Below are 12,071 nucleotides of genomic sequence, written 5' to 3'. Positions count from 1 at the left end.
ACGAAAATCAAGTTGTGACTTGGCAATAGACGTCATTGTACACAAGGAGGCACTTTATGTTTTCTTTAAAAGATCGTTTGGAAGAACACAGTGGCTTCTGCTAATAAAGGTAAACAGTATTATGTATCATAATTTATACTTTCAGTACATATTAAGACTGCATGAGTGTAGTTTTTACACCGCTTTTACCAGCATACCAGCTATATCACGGTGAGAAACAACAAATATCGGCTCCAAACATCATTCAGATATGGAAAATCGAAATAGGGTTGTTTGGAGAGTCATGAGCGAACGCTTTAACCATTCGGTTATTCAACGATCCCCTTACATTTAAATACACAGCAAATATATCGGGACGTGAAAAACAAAATTTAATTTAAGTTTTAAACTGAAATAGTGAATGCTTTACCAGCAGGTGGCCAGTACACTGACTTTCAAAGTGACCATCCGGGACTTGCTTTGTCTCGAACTACCTATTGAAGGACGGAATGGTGGGTTAACACTAAGTTATACTATCTATAGATAGCATCGTACAGGGCATGCACGAAGGGGGCCCTATCTACACTAACCCCTAATCTACCAGTCAAGTGCAGTCAGCATTGGGTCTACTGGGGGTGCTGAAAAGACTGGGGCCACAGAGTGTGCCAACCCTAAACTAGCTGGGTTGCTGTAACAACCATCCTGACTGTACAGTCAGGCCCTAGCACCGAACCTACTCCATGTACGCTCGGCAGGGGGCTACGCGGAGAGCAGACGCACAATGGAGCCACCATGAGACAAAAGCTCATCCCATCGGACCCTCGGAAAGTCAGTGTACTAAAGTCCAGGTGGAAGGGTTTAGAGTGACACAACACCAAATCCAGAGTGTGCCAGGGTTCCTGCGTCTGAAAGAAATGAGTCATGCATAAGCATCAGTAATCACATTTCTCTCGGATGTAGATTGGATTAACAACAGCGAGTAAGTGTGGTTTTCTGCCGCTTTGGGCAATTTTCCAACGACGGGCCTCATATTTAGGCGTGGGGCATAGTATGTAAGTGAGGACTCGAACAATGGTACTGAACATGACGTGCCAACACTTGAACAACTAGGCTACACTACCACTCCGTTTCCATGCAAAAACCAGTATCAACCTTTCCCATCTATACCTAAATGGCTGTGACTATGCTTGTCGTAAGAGGCGACTAACGGGATTGGGTGGTCAGACTCGCTGACTTCTTGGTTGAAACATGTCATCGGTTCCCATTTGCGCAGATCGATGCTCGTGTTGTTGATCACTGGATTGTCTTGTCTAGAATCAATTATTTACAGACCGTCACCTTATAGCTGAATATTGCTGAGTGCGGCGTAAAACTAAACTAACTTACTCCTAAATGGCTGTATACTATGAGAGAATTAGTGTGCACTATATATGAAACAAATATTTTCTTCCAAATAGAGTTGAAAACACCTGCCTGTCTGGTCCTCTGTCACCCTTCCGAAGAATTCTTGGTCCACGTGTATCCATGGAATATCTTCTTGGCAGTCGTCCTGCCTCTGGGGGACTTCAGGGTCCATTTCCGCCCCCAGGACGATGGCATCCATGTTCCTAATAGTAACGATAACGAATAGGTTAATGTTTCATATAACTGTTACTTACTGTATAGATAATAAATATTAAAAGCATATGCCTTTTGGTCAGGAAAACGCTGTAACCTGAAACACAAGTTGTAACTTGCTCATGACGTCATTGTCAACAAGAATATATTGTAGGTTGTCTTCAAAAGATAGTTTGGAGAACTTGCCTTCCTGGTAGTCTGGTGGCTTTGTGGTCGTTGTCCTGCCGCCAGAAGAGACCTTGATCCACTTCTGTCCACGGAATATCTTCTTGGCAGTCGTCCTGCCTCTGGGGGACTTCAGGGTCCATTTCCGCCCCCAGGTAGATGGCATCCCTGCTCATAACAGTACAGAGAATATAGTTTACATCGCTGGCACTTACTGTGTGCATAAATGCAACTTATATGCCTACACGTAAAATCTCAAACATGAAACTCAAGTTGTAATTTTGCAGTAGACGTCATGATAAACAAGGATGCATTGCATGTTATGGTTTATTCGAAAGATTGTTTGAAAGGAACAGTTGCATGCGTAAGCAACGGTTCTACTTAAAAGGGCAAAGAACACTTTACATAATTTATGCTTCTCACACAGATTATGACTGCATGAGTGTAGTTTTTACACCGCTTTCAGCAATATACTAGCTATATCACGGTGAGAAACAACAAATAGATGCTTCACACATCATTCAGATATGGGAAATCGAAATAGGGTTGTTTGGAGCGTCATGAGCGAACGCTTTAACCATTCGGTTATTCGACGATCCCCTTACATTTAAATGCAAAGCAAATATGTCGGGACGTGAAAAACAAAATTTAATTTAAGTTTTAAACTGAAATAGTGAATGCTTTACCAGCAGGTGGCCAGTACACTGACTTTCAAAGTGACCATCCGGGACTTGCTTTGTCTCGAACTACCTATTGAAGGACGGAATGGTGGGTTAACACTAAGTTATACTATCTATAGATAGCATCGTACAGGGCATGCACGAAGGGGGCCCTATCTACACTAACCCCTAATCTACCAGTCAAGTGCAGTCAGCATTGGGTCTACTGGGGGTGCTGAAAAGACTGGGGCCACAGAGTGTGCCAACCCTAAACTAGCTGGGTTGCTGTAACAACCATCCTGACTGTACAGTCAGGCCCTAGCACCGAACCTACTCCATGTACGCTCGGCAGGGGGCTACGCGGAGAGCAGACGCACAATGGAGCCACCATGAGACAAAAGCTCATCCCATCGGACCCTCGGAAAGTCAGTGTACTAAAGTCCAGGTGGAAGGGTTTAGAGTGACACAACACCAAATCCAGAGTGTGCCAGGGTTCCTGCGTCTGAAAGAAATGAGTCATGCATAAGCATCAGTAATCACATTTCTCTCGGATGTAGATTGGATTAACAACAGCGAGTAAGTGTGGTTTTCTGCCGCTTTGGGCAATTTTCCAACGACGGGCCTCATAAGTAGGCGTGGGACATAATATTTAAGTAAGAACTCGAACACTGACACTGAACATGACGTGGCAACACTTGAACAACTAGGCTACACTACCCCTCCGTTTACATGCAGAAACCAGTATCAACCTTTCCCATCTATACCTAAATGGCTGTGTACTATGAGAGAAAGAGTGTGCACTGTATATTAAACAAATATCCATGAAGATGCATATTTTCTTCCAAATAGATATGGAAACACCTACCTGTCTGGTCCTCTGTCGCACTTCCGAAGAATCCTTGAAGTCGTCCTACCTCTACAGGATTTCAAGACTTTCTGTACACACGACGAATATTTCACATCACTATCGGTGGGTGGTCAAACTCCAAGCGGGCTTCAGTCGCTCGCTTTGGGTCCCTCGCTTACGCAACCTAATCCCAGTGGCCGAACCCGAAACAAAGGATTAGAGCTATTGAAAGCACCTCAATCAATCACAAGTGTTTGCACAGAGGCATGTTTTCTTATTTAGCGTGATCCAAGTAAGACCTGGTAATATTCATTATTCAAACAAAACGAAAGAAAACTTTCTTTCATTAATTACAGATTTATTTATGTAAGACAATATAGCTAAAACATAATCAACGGCTAATACAATACAGGTATAACCCATTGTAAATTTAAAATTACAAGTTAAACCCAAAGTGACATAGGTGTATGGAACATTCAATACAAATGAATTACAACAAACTGTCGTCCGTGGGTGGGAATGTTGTAAATTGTGATGTGCTTATCACTGCTCATCGCTTTCGTGACTCACTCGTGGTATTTTGCGATTACAGTCCTTTTGCCGTGAAAGCGTACCGATGAACGTCTCTTTAAACAAAAACGTAAATCGAATAAAATGAAATGACGATGGCAAATTTCTTATAATTTTATACCTTGCCAATTGAACATTTAATTCTGAGAATTTTATTCAACTTAAGATGAAAGTTGTTAAACAAACGATCATTATTTCAAATCACTTTCTTTGTTTGTATTACAGGAGGTGTGGGGTGCACATAAAACGTCGAGAAGTTGGGTTGGTCTAAGTTAACGCTTATCACTTGTTTCACCGTTCCAACTGCTGCGCTTACCTCCTTGCAATACAAACCAGTAATAACGATTTGAATCTATAATCGTTTGTTAAACAACTTTTATCCTAAGTTGAATAAAATTCTAAGATTTAAACTTTCAGTTGCAAGATAAAATGACGTGGATTCGAAATATTAATTTCACTATGTCTGGTTTACGTTTTGTTTAAAGTATAAAAATCATCTCAACATCGTACACCACAATACATGTAAATGAAACACCAACAGAGGCATACATGAGACATAACCATCACATCCACCAATGCATGGTACACCGCCAGTGAAATACATGAGTACACCACAACATCCACCAATGGATGGCGCACTGCCACCGGCATACATGAGTACACCACAACATCCACCAATCCATGGGGCAACACCACTGGCATATATGAGTACACCACAACATCCAGCAACGCATGGGGCACCACCACATTCATACATGAGTGCATAACAACATCCACCAATGCATGGTGACCACCACAGGCATACATGAGACACAACCATCAGATCCACCAATGCATGGCACACATCTACTGACATACACGAGTAAACCACAAAATCCACCAATGCATGGGGCACCACCACCCTCAAACATGAGACACTACCATCACATCCACCAATGAATGGCACACCGCCACCGGCATACATGAGTACTCCACAAAATCTACCAATGTATGGGGCACCACCACTGGCATACGTGAGTACAAGACAACATGCACCAATCCATGGGGCACCACCACCGGCATACATGAGTACACCATAACATCCACCAAATAATACCCCACCGCCACCGGCATACATGAGGACACCACAACATCCACCAATGCATGGGGCACCACCACCGCCATACATGAGTACACCACAACATCCACCAATGCATGGGGCATCACCACCGGCATACATGAGTACACCACAACATCCACCAATGCATCGTCCACCGCAACCGGCATACATGAGTACACCACAACATCCACCAATCCATGGGGCACCAGCACCCTCAAACATGAGACACCACCATCACATCCACCAATACATTTGACACTGCCACCGATATACACCACAACTTCCACCAATGGATCGTGCACCGCCACCGGCATACATGAGTACAAGACAACATCCACCAGTGCATGGGGCACCACCACCGGCATACATGAGTACACCACAACATCCACCAATGCATGGGGCACCGCCACCGGCATACATGAGGACACCACAACATCCACCAATGCATGGGGCATCACCACCGGCATACATGAGGACACCACAGCATCCAGCAATGCAATGGGCACCACCACAGGCATACATGAGTACAAGACAACATCCACCAATGCATGGTGCACCACCACAAGCATACATGAGACATAACCATCACATCCACCAATGCATTTCACACCGTTACTCACGGACATGAGTACACCACAACATCCACCAATGCATGGCGCACTGCCACCCGCATACATGAGTACACCACAACATCCACCAATCGATGGGGCACGACTCCTGGCATACATGAGTACACCACAACATCCATCAATGCATGGCACACTGCCACCGGCATACATGAGTACACCACAACATCCACCAACGCATATCGCACCACCACCGGCATACATGAGTACATAACAACATCCTGCTATGCATGGTGCACCACCACAGGTATACGTGAGTACACCACAACATACACCAATGCATGGCGCACTGCCACCGGCATACATGAGTACACCACAACATCCACCAATCGATGGGGCACGACTCCTGGCATGCATGAGTACACCACAACATCCACCAATGCATGGCACACTGCCACCGGCATACATGAGTACACCACAACATCCACCAATCAATGGGGCACGACCCCTGGCATACATGAGTGCACCACAACATCCAACAACGCATATCGCAACACCACCGGCATACATGAGTACACACCAACATCCTGCTATGCATGGTGCACCACCACAGGTATACGTGAGTACACCACAATATACACCAATGCATGGCGCACCACTATCGGTATACATGAGCCACCACTGTCTCATCCACCAATGCATGGAGCACCACCACCCTCATACATGACACACTACCATCACATCCACCAATGCATGGGGCACCAAAACCGGCATACATGAGGACACCACAACATCCAGCAATGCAATGGGCACCACCACAGGCATACATGAGTACAAGACAACATCCACCAATGCATGGTGCACCACCACAAGCATACATGAGACATAACCATCACATCCACCAATGTATGGCGCACCCCCATCGGCATACATGAGTACACCACAAAATCTACCAATGCATGGGGCACCACTACTGGCATACATGAGTAGAGGACAACATGCACCAATCCATGGGCCACCACCACCGGCATACATGAGTACACCACAACATCCATCAACGCATATCGCACCACCACCGGCATACATGAGTACATAACAACATCCTGCTATGCATGGTGCACCACCACAGGTATACGTGAGTACACCACAACATACACCAATGCATGGCGCACCACTATTGGTATACATGAGCCACCACTGTCTCATCCACCAATGAATGGTGCACCACCACAGGCATACATGAGACATAACCATCACATCCACCAATGTATGGCGCACCGCCAACGGCACACATGAGTACACCACAAAATCTACCAATGCATCGGGCACCACTACTGGCATACATGAGTAGAAGACAACATGCACCAATCCATGGGGTACCAGCACCCTCAAACATGAGACACCACCATCACATCCACCAATGCATTTGACACTGCCACCGATATGCACCACAACTTCCACCAGTGGATCGTGCACCGCCACCGGCATACATGAATACACCACAACATCCACCAATGCATGGGGCACCACCACAGCCATACATAAGCCACCACCATCATATCCATCAATGCATAGCGCACAGCGAACGGCATACATGAGTACACCACCACATCCACCAATACATGTCGCACCACCACCGGCATACATGAGTACAAGACAACATGCACCAATCCATGGTGCACCACCACCGGCATACATGAGTACACCACAACATCCATCAATGCATACCCCACCGCCACCGGCATACATGAGGACACCACAACATCCACCAATGCATGGGGCACCGCCACCGGCATACATGAGTACACCGCAACATCCACCAATGCATCGTCCACCGCCACCGGCATACATGAGGACACTACAACATCCACCAATGCAATGGGCACCACCACAGGCATACATGAGTAGATAACAACATCAACCAATACATGGTGCACCACCACAGGCATACATGAGACATAACCATCACATTCACCAATGCATTTCTTACCGTTACTGACGGACATGAGTACACCACAACATCCACCAATGCATGGCGCACTGCCACCGGCATACATGAGTACACCACAACATCCACCAATCGATGGGGCACGACCCCTGGCATACATGAGTACACCACAACATCCACCAGTGCAGGGCGCACTGCCACCGGCACACATGAGTACACCACAACATCCACCAATCAATGGGGCACGACCCCTGGCATACATGAGTGCACCACAACATCCAACAACGCATATCGCACCACCACCGGCATACATGAGTACATAACAACATCCTGCTATGCATGGTGCAACACCACAGGTATACGTGAGTACACCACAACATACACCAATGCATGGCGCACCACTATCGGTATACATGAGGCATCACTGTCTCATCCACCAATGAATGGTCCACCACCACAGGCATACATGAGACATAACCATCACATCCACCAATGTATGGCGCACCGCCACCGGCATACATGAGTACACCACAAAATCTACCAATGCATGGGGCACCACTACTGGCATACATGAGTAGAAGACAACATGCACCAATCCATGGGCCACCACCACCGGCATACATGAGTACACCACAACATCCATCAATGCATACCCCACCGCCACCGGCATACATGAGGACACCACAACATCCAGCAATGGAATGGGCACCACCACAGGCATACATGAGTAGAAGACAACATGCACCAATCCATGGGGCACCAGCACCCTCAAACATGAGACACCACCATCACATCCACCAATACATTTGACACTGCCACCGATATGGACCACAACATCCACCAATGGATCGTGCACCGCCACCGGCATACATGAATACACCACAACATCCACCAATGCATGGGGCACCACCACAGCCATACATAAGCCACCACCATCATATCCATCAATGCATAGCGCACCGCGAACGGCATACATGAGTACACCACCACATCCACCAATGCATGTCTCACCACCACTGGCATACATGAGTACACCACAACATCCATCAATGCATGGTGCACCACCACCGGCATACATGAGTACACCACAACATCCACCAATGCATCTCCCACCGCCACCGGCATACATGAGTACACCACAACATCCAGCAATGCAATGGGCACCACCACAGGCATACATGAGTACATAACAACATCCACCAATGCATGGTGCACCACCACAGGCATACATGAGACATAACCATCAGATCCACCAATGCATTTCACACCGTTACTGACGGACATGAGTACACCACAACATCCACCAATGCATCGTCCACCGCCACCGGCATACATGAGTACAACACAACATCCACCAATCGATGGGGCACGAACCCATGCCATACATGAGTACACCACAACATCCACCGATGCATGGCGCACTGCCACCGGCATACATGAGTACACCACAACATCCACTAATCGATGGGGCACGACCCCTGGCATACATGAGTACACCACAACATCCAACAACGCATATCGCACCACCACCGGCATACATGAGTATATAACAACATCCAGCAATGCATGGTGCAACACCACAGGTATACATCGGCGTAACATCACATCCACCAATGCATCGTGCAACACCACCGGCATACATGAGCACACCACAACATCCACCAATGGATGGCGCACCACTATCGGTATACATGAGCCACCACTATCTCATCCACCAATGAATGGTGCACCACCACAGGCATACATGAGACATAACCATCACATCCACCAATGCATTTCACACCGTTACTGACGGACATGAGTACACCACAACATCCAACCAACAGAAGGAAAACCTTTGTCTCTTCTCTTCTCAAACATTCGTGCCTTCACCTGATACATCATCCTGAATCAGGTTTTCCTTCTCTTCAAATGAAACATTCCTGTTGCTATCGGGTACATCATCGTGAATCAGATGTTTTGTTCTCTACTCAAGTGAAACATTCGTCTCATCACCTGATACATTATCCTGAATCAGGTTTTCCTTCTCTTCAAGTTAAACATTCGTGCCGACACCTGATGCATCATCCTGATTCAGGTTTCCTTCAGTTCAAGTGAAACAATCGTGTCGTCACCTGATACATCATCCTGAATCACGGATTTTTGTCTGTTCATGTGAAACTGAATGTAAAAAAAATCAGCATCGGATTCTGACTACAATCAACCTCAGACATAACTTATGGTAGACGTTCTATCCGGTGATGAATGTGTCCATCACTAATTGGGTTCATTGTGTTTGTTATATCCGCATTTGAGTGTATTCGCGGTATAAGGACCTGGAATAGTTGCTGCATTCAGGGTTCACAGATGTCGTCATTTTTGGATGGTGTTCGTTGTATACGGATATGACACTATTCGTTATATACGGAGATGGCAATATCCGCTAAATACGGAGATGGCGGTAGTCATCATATACGGAGATGAAAGAATTCGCTGTATGCGTAGATGGCAGTATATTCGAATATGACAGTGTTCATTATACGGAGATGGCAGTATTCGTTATGTATGAAGATGCCAGTATATGTTATATAAGGAGATGGCAGTATTTGTTATATGCTATTTACGTAGCAGTCGATACATACATGGTGATGACTGCGTTTGCTATACCCAGAGCTCAGTATATTCGTTTCATTCGTATTAAAACCTCAACATCTTCCATACACATCAAAATCAATTAGCAAGACATTCAGTGAATGTTCAATTTCGACCAGAATTCATGTAATTCATTGCAGGATGTACATGAATGAAAGTATATTTATAAGTATCATGACACGAAATTGAACACATTTTGACTTTATTCTGCTAATTTAGCGCCATTTTAAACAAAAACTCGCCCATGGTCGAGGATGTTTACCTTTACTCAAAATACATGTGCTTCCATCTTTTGTAAATGAATGAAAGTATATTTCTGAATATCATGACACAAAATTCAACTCATTTTGTCTTAATTCAGCCAAAGATCGCCGTGCTACACAAGAGAACGTCAGACTAAAGAACCATGACTAATCACTGTCGCATGTGATAGTCCCGCACTGCAGTGACACAGTGAAACACACCTACAGTTGGTCAGTACCCGATTCAGTTGTCGCTGACATCTGGTGACCTGTTACTAAACGACACGTGATGTATGAGGGCTTATGGCCATGGCGACATGGTGACAAGAACCACCGGGGACATCGCTGTTAACCCTTAACGCTGGTATAATATCCGCACCTGCTGAACAGTCACCAAATAGTTGATATCAAGCAGCCTACGTTTCAAACTTATGGACATAAACGTACGTATGCTAACACATTTAACAAGAAAGCTTACACCCATTTGACGGTGGTCACACACAGCAAAAGTGAGTGAAGTTGGTTTGGCCTTTTATGGCCGACGCATTTTCTCATGTTTCCGACACGCTGCACGTGCAAACCTTTTCATGCATACACTTTTTATGCATCGATTTCATTTTGAAGACAAACGTCATCTTCGACATGATTATCGGGATTCTACCATAAAATTAGGAATGTTTTACCTCTGTTCGCTCACTGATTCGTTATATTTGAGCTGACTTTATTTGTAACAGTTATATTCGAAACAGACGTAAGTCGTTGAATCCAGCATTCCTAATTGTCACAAGCAGTAATCGGCAATATTCTTATTCACTTGTTGGTAGAGTTTAGGGTGTAAAGTACTCTTAGAGACTTAAAGATTTTCATTGACGAGGGAAATATTTTATGGTGCATCTAAAGGTCTGCACAAAGGGGGATAACTGATGAGAGCTAAGTTTCACGATGGCCCGACACGGAGAGGCTGAAGGAGAGGAACCTGATGCTCGTCGTAAAATGACAGTTCAGTTTAAACATTTTAAGTTTATCACAACCCTTTAGTTGTATTGTGAATAAAGATATTCACAATGTAATGTAGATAAGAAGTGAAATCTATCAATGCGTGCATCTCGTATTGTGAGTCAAACTGAAAACAACTGCAGCCAAAGAATCACGAGGATTGCAGATTCACCAATCCATCGAATTCCATGTTTTTAATAATTTCTGATTAAGTTTTAATTGATTTTCGCTTACTCATCACTGGCATGACTGTGCTGTGCACTAGGTGCTATCGTTATCCGCTATATTCATAGCAAGAAATGACACAAACGACCTAGCTAGCAAAATCCTCAAAGGGAAATATCCATACGCTTTTTAGGTCACACTTCCAGGTTATTTTTTTAAAATGAACTTGGATCTCACAGAATAGTTGAAACAACTTGATTTTTCATCATTCAGTTGATTGTTCGTGTCAATATTCAGTAAGATTATAATTATTCTTTAAATTAAAATACAGTGTACTCAATTTAGTCATCATGCATGGATCAGGAGGAGTTAATCCAGAAAGGGATGTTTATTTTTATGTAAATGATTTATTGAACCGTACCTGTCGATCAAGAGGAACACAAAATGTATCTGGTGAGGGTGAATATATCTGACGACGCTAAATGTAACTGATGAGGCGGAATACATCTGTTGAGGCTGAATACATCTGATGAGACTGAATACATCTGATGAGACTTAATACATCTGATGCAGCTGAATACAGCTAG

The sequence above is a fragment of the Haliotis asinina genome, chromosome 5, assembly GCF_037392515.1.
Source record: "Haliotis asinina isolate JCU_RB_2024 chromosome 5, JCU_Hal_asi_v2, whole genome shotgun sequence".
Lineage (NCBI taxonomy): Eukaryota > Metazoa > Mollusca > Gastropoda > Lepetellida > Haliotidae > Haliotis > Haliotis asinina.
This window is presented reverse-complemented; position numbering follows the sequence as displayed.